Source organism: Nycticebus coucang, chromosome 20 (assembly GCF_027406575.1).
Source record: "Nycticebus coucang isolate mNycCou1 chromosome 20, mNycCou1.pri, whole genome shotgun sequence".
Taxonomy (NCBI): domain Eukaryota; kingdom Metazoa; phylum Chordata; class Mammalia; order Primates; family Lorisidae; genus Nycticebus; species Nycticebus coucang.
This window is the reverse complement of record NC_069799.1, coordinates 26,731,107-26,736,031: the sequence shown is the minus strand read 5'-3', so window position 1 is coordinate 26,736,031 and position 4,925 is coordinate 26,731,107. Positions and strand designations below refer to the sequence as shown.

The 4,925-nt window shown below is 40.8% G+C and overlaps 1 pseudogene; it reads left to right on the top strand.

Moving 5' to 3' along the window:
* Positions 1-631: 631 nt before the first annotated feature.
* On the top strand, positions 632-2,180 carry LOC128572832 (ornithine decarboxylase-like; annotated as a pseudogene).
* The last annotated feature ends 2,745 nt before the right edge of the window (positions 2,181-4,925 follow it).

The following is a 4,925-nucleotide window of genomic DNA, read 5'->3' as shown; positions in this document are numbered from 1 at the left end:
ATAAATGAAGATTATTGTAGCCTACATTTCTTTTTTATTGACTTATTTATTTTTATTTTTACATATACATGTATTTATTAGGTTTCCATATTTTTACCTTCACACAATTAAAAAGGCTTAAAATTTAATAACAATAACAATGTTTCAGATAAAGGCTAGAAACAAAAACCTCATAAAGAACGAACGAACATAAATACAATCAGAAAAGGGATCAGATAATTGCTACATTGACATATTAAGCAACAACAATAATAGTGATAATAATAATGATGCAAAGAAAGTAGCATTCATGTTGTTAAATAAGAGTATGTCTATTATAGAATGCTTTGACTCTGAAATTGAGTCACTCATTTGACACTGAGATTCAGTATGGAGTCATCAGTTAACTCTTTTTTTTTTAAGTCTCAAAAAATACACAACCAATGTTTATAAATAAAAGTAAAAGATCATTTCAAAAAACAGATCATGGGTCAGTCCCTGAAGTCGCCGCCCCGGCCGCCCCTCTGCCAGCTGCTCCTGCGCCACCTCTGGCGGCTACTCGGGCAGGTGGGAGCGGCCGAGCACTCCTGCGGCTACGGCTCCGGCTCTGCGCGGGCAGCTGCTTCCTGGCTTCTCCATGGGGCTGGCCTGCGGCACCCCGATGCTCTGAGAACGTTTCCACTGTTGCTCGGAGGACACACGCAGTGGGATTCAGAATTCCTGGAGAATTGCCTTTGTGAGAAGCTGAAAGTATTTCTTTTTAAATTCCATCTCTTAGTTTTTCAAAGAAACATCAAGAAACCATGAACAACATTAGTAATAAAGAGTTTGACTGCCACTTGCTTGATGAAGGTTTTACTGCCAAGGATATTCTGGACCAAAAAAATCAATGAAGTTTCCTCTTCTGATGATAAGGATGCCTTCTATGTAGCAGACCTCAGAGATGTTCTGAAGAAACACCGAAGATGGCTAAAAGCTCTTCCTCGTGTCACTCCCTTTTATGCAGTCAAATGTAATAACAGTAGAGCCATTGTGAAGACCCTCGCTGCCATTGGGACAGAATTTGACTGTGCTAGCAAGACTGAAATACAATTGGTGCAGTCTCGGAGTGCCTCCAGAGAGGATTATCTATGCAAATCCTTTTAAACAAGTGTCTCAAATTAAGTACACTGCCAATAATGGAGTCCAGATGATGACTTTTGACAGTGAAGTTGAGTTGATGAAAGTTGCCAGGGCACATCCAAAGGCCAAGTTGGTTTTGCGGATTGTCACTGATGATTCCAAAGCAGTCTGTCGACTCAGTGTTAAATTTGGTGCCACACTCAAAACCAGCAGACTTCTTTTGGAACGGGCAAAAGAGCTAAATATTGATGTCATTGGTGTCAGCTTCCATGTAGGAAGTGGCTGTACTGATCCTGAGATCTTCATGCAGGCAGTCTCTGATGCCTGCCGTGTCTTTGACATGGGAGCTGAGGTTGGTTTCAGCATGTACCTGCTTGATATTGGCGGTGGCTTTCCTGGATCTGAGGATGTGAAGCTTAAATTTGAAGAGATCACTGGTGTAATCAACCCAGCATTGGACAAGTACTTTCAATCAGACTCTGGAGTGAGAATCATAGCTGAGCCAGGCAGACATTATGTTGCATCAGCTTTCACACTTGCAGTTAATATCATTGTCAAAAAAACTTGTATTAAAGGAACAGATAGGCTCTGATGATGAAGATGAGTCTAGTGAACAAACCTTTATGTATTACGTGAATGATGGAGTATATGGATTGTTTAATAGCTTCCTTTATGATCATGCTCATGTAAAGCCTCTTCTGCAAAAGAGACCTAAACCAGATGAGAAGTATTATTCATCCAGCATATGGGGACCAACATGTGATGGGCTTGACCGGATTGTTGAGCGCTGTGACCTGCCAGAAATGCATGTGGGCGACTGGATGCTCTTTGAAAATATGGGTGCTTACACTGTAGCTGCTGCTTCTACTTTCAATGGATTCCAGAGGCCGACTATCTACTATGTGATGTCAGGACCGATGTGGCAACTTGTGCAACAAATACAGAACCCCAACTACCTACCTGAAGTAGAAGAACAGGATGTTGGCACTCTGCCTGTGTCTTGTGCTTGGGAAAGTGGAAAGAAACGTCACCCAGCAACTTGTGCTTCAGCCAGTATTAATGTGTAGATATCATTCTGTAGCTGTTAACTGTGAGTTTAGCTTGAATTAAGGGATTTGGGGGGACCATTTAACTTAATTATTGCTAGTTTGAAATGTCTTTGTAAGAGTAGGGTTGGCACTGATGCAGCAATATGTAAGATTAGGAGATGGGATCACATTTATCTGTGTTCCTATGGAAATTATTTGAATATTTGTTTTATATGGATTTTTATTCACTTTTCAGACATGCTATGAAAGAGTTCCCCTTCGCTGCTCAGCAAGCATTTGTAGCTTGTACAGTTGCAGAATGGGCCAAAAGCTTAGTGTTGTGACCTGTTTTAAGAATAAAGTATCTTGAAAAAAAAAAAAAAAACAGATCATGCCAAATCTTATAGACAGTAGAAAAAGAAGAAATACTTCAAAATCATTCTACTTCATCTGGGTTCACCTGATATTAAAATTGGAGAAAATATATTATTATAAAGGGGAAATTACAAACATATGTCACTTACAAGTGAGGATGCAATATCCTAAACAACACATTAACAAGTTGAACTACAAATTAATGTTTAAGTAATGTACTTGGGTCAAAAAGTACATTTGTCAACTACATTACTTAAACATTATGCAGCCTACATTTCAAAAACACCTCAACACGCCCAGACAGGATTAGCCACAGTGAGTATTAAGATATTTGTGTTGAATAAGACCCATGGCATTGTGTCCTCCTGACAGCTTCCCTGGAGCCCATCCCAGCTGAAGAGGAGACGTTTTACAGTGGGGTGGACAGGAGCATAATGAGGCTCTGTCCTGCTTGGAGACAGCCCTACCTGGCCTCACAAGTACAAAGTTATTTCCATGATCCCTCTCCCTGGAAATGGTAGAGGCCAGAACCCCAGAGATTCCTTAAGTTTAGAAGCACTGGGATTGACTGAGGCGTCCTCAGATGTGATTGTCACTTCCTTGACTTCACTGAGGGAAGATCCATTATGGAGAAAGTTGGTGATAGAACCACAGCATCTGTAGATCATTGGGTGGATCTGGCAGACAGGGAATATGACGAAGTGTTCTTGGATTACTTGAATAGAGTCTGAAGGAAAGACCATCATCCACCTATGGAAACAATGAATATGTCTTGGCATTTGGCATGTGACAAGCAAAGTTTATACTTCCTCCTAAAGCCATCACAGTAGTTGTCTGGACTGAGAAGGAGCATTTACCTTTGAAGACATGTGGAGGTAAAGAGAACATTGGTGTTAAAAGGAAGTTAAACACTTTTCCCTCCGTTCATTATGGACAGTGACTATTTCCACCAAAAGTGAGCCTCAAAGAACTGAAGGGCATGTTAAACCACAGATTGCTTCTCCCTGGCCCACACAGATTCAGAATTAGTAGGTCTGTATGAGGTCGAAGGTGACATTTACATAACATTTACATAACATAACATTAACCATTTTAAAGTGTATGATTCAGTGGCATTTAGTACATTCACAATATTGTACAATCACCCTCTCTTTCCTGTCCCAACATATTTTTGTCACTCAAGAAAACTCCTTATTCATAAAGCAGTCTCTTCCTGTTGGCCTATGCCTACAGCCGCAGGCAAGCACTAATCTTTCTGTCTCTATAAATTTGTCTATTTTATCTGTTTCATATAAATGGGCCAATATAATATCTTTATTATATGCCTCTCACCTGTTATGAAGTTTTTGAGGTTTGTCCATGCTGTATCCTAGATCAGTAATTTATTCTCAAATAATATGTCACTTATGAGTAGACCACAATTTCTTTATTTACTCATCTATTGATGGATATTTGGATTGTTCTCACTTTTTGGATACTTGGTTCTGTGAACATGTATGTACATGGATTTGAGTATCTGCTTTCAATGTGGAGGGGCATATACTAACATTTTCATTTCTCAGAAGTTCCTAGGTGGTGATAATGCTGCTGGTCTGGGAACTATGCTCTGAGAAATCCTGCTCCAAAAGGACTAGGGTGGTCCAGGAAACCCCTTTTCCTTTCCTTCATTTGCTCCAGCCCCATTTCCTCATACTGAGCTGAGAGTCCAGGTGACAAGGTTAACACGGGAAGGTCAGTACCTAAGGGATTTTAGGTTTAAAATGGGGCTATGAATTGTTGGAAACAGAGTAGCAGATGACAGTGAGAGTCTCATGTCAGAGAGTACAAGAGTTAGTAACAGGAGGGTGGAATTTATCAAATATGCCATGTGTACAGAGCAGAGCCCCAGGCTGGGCAACACATTATGTGATTCAGCCTGGTTAGGACCTTGCCTGTGACCACCAGGTACAGGGATCAATTGTCTGTGACTAGTTGGGCTGCTTCTCATAGTGACAGAAGTAAGATCCTGCACAGGTGAAGGAGACCGTTTTAGGGAAGTCATTCTCTTCCTGGGGTCCCAGTAGGCTTTCTTCATTTCCTGCTTGGATGCTTCCTACTTATTCCAGATACCACTGAGATATACCAGAAGGTGCCCTACAGAATACAAAGAAATTTTTTGGAGAGCCATGGAACCAGAAAATGCCTAAGTGGAGGAATTCAGGAGGTTCTCATGAAGAGAAACAGACCAGGAGTCCCAAGACATGCAGATGTCAGGAAATTACCCTTTCATTTCCCCTAGGAAGCTCAAGAGCTCTGAAAATAAGCTCTCTCACACTCTAGCAAAACTGAGCTAGATGTCAACACACTGAGCAGGAACTAACTTTCTCATGTTTGAGTCAACTGACTTAACCACTCTGTGTATATATTCATCTACCAATGAGA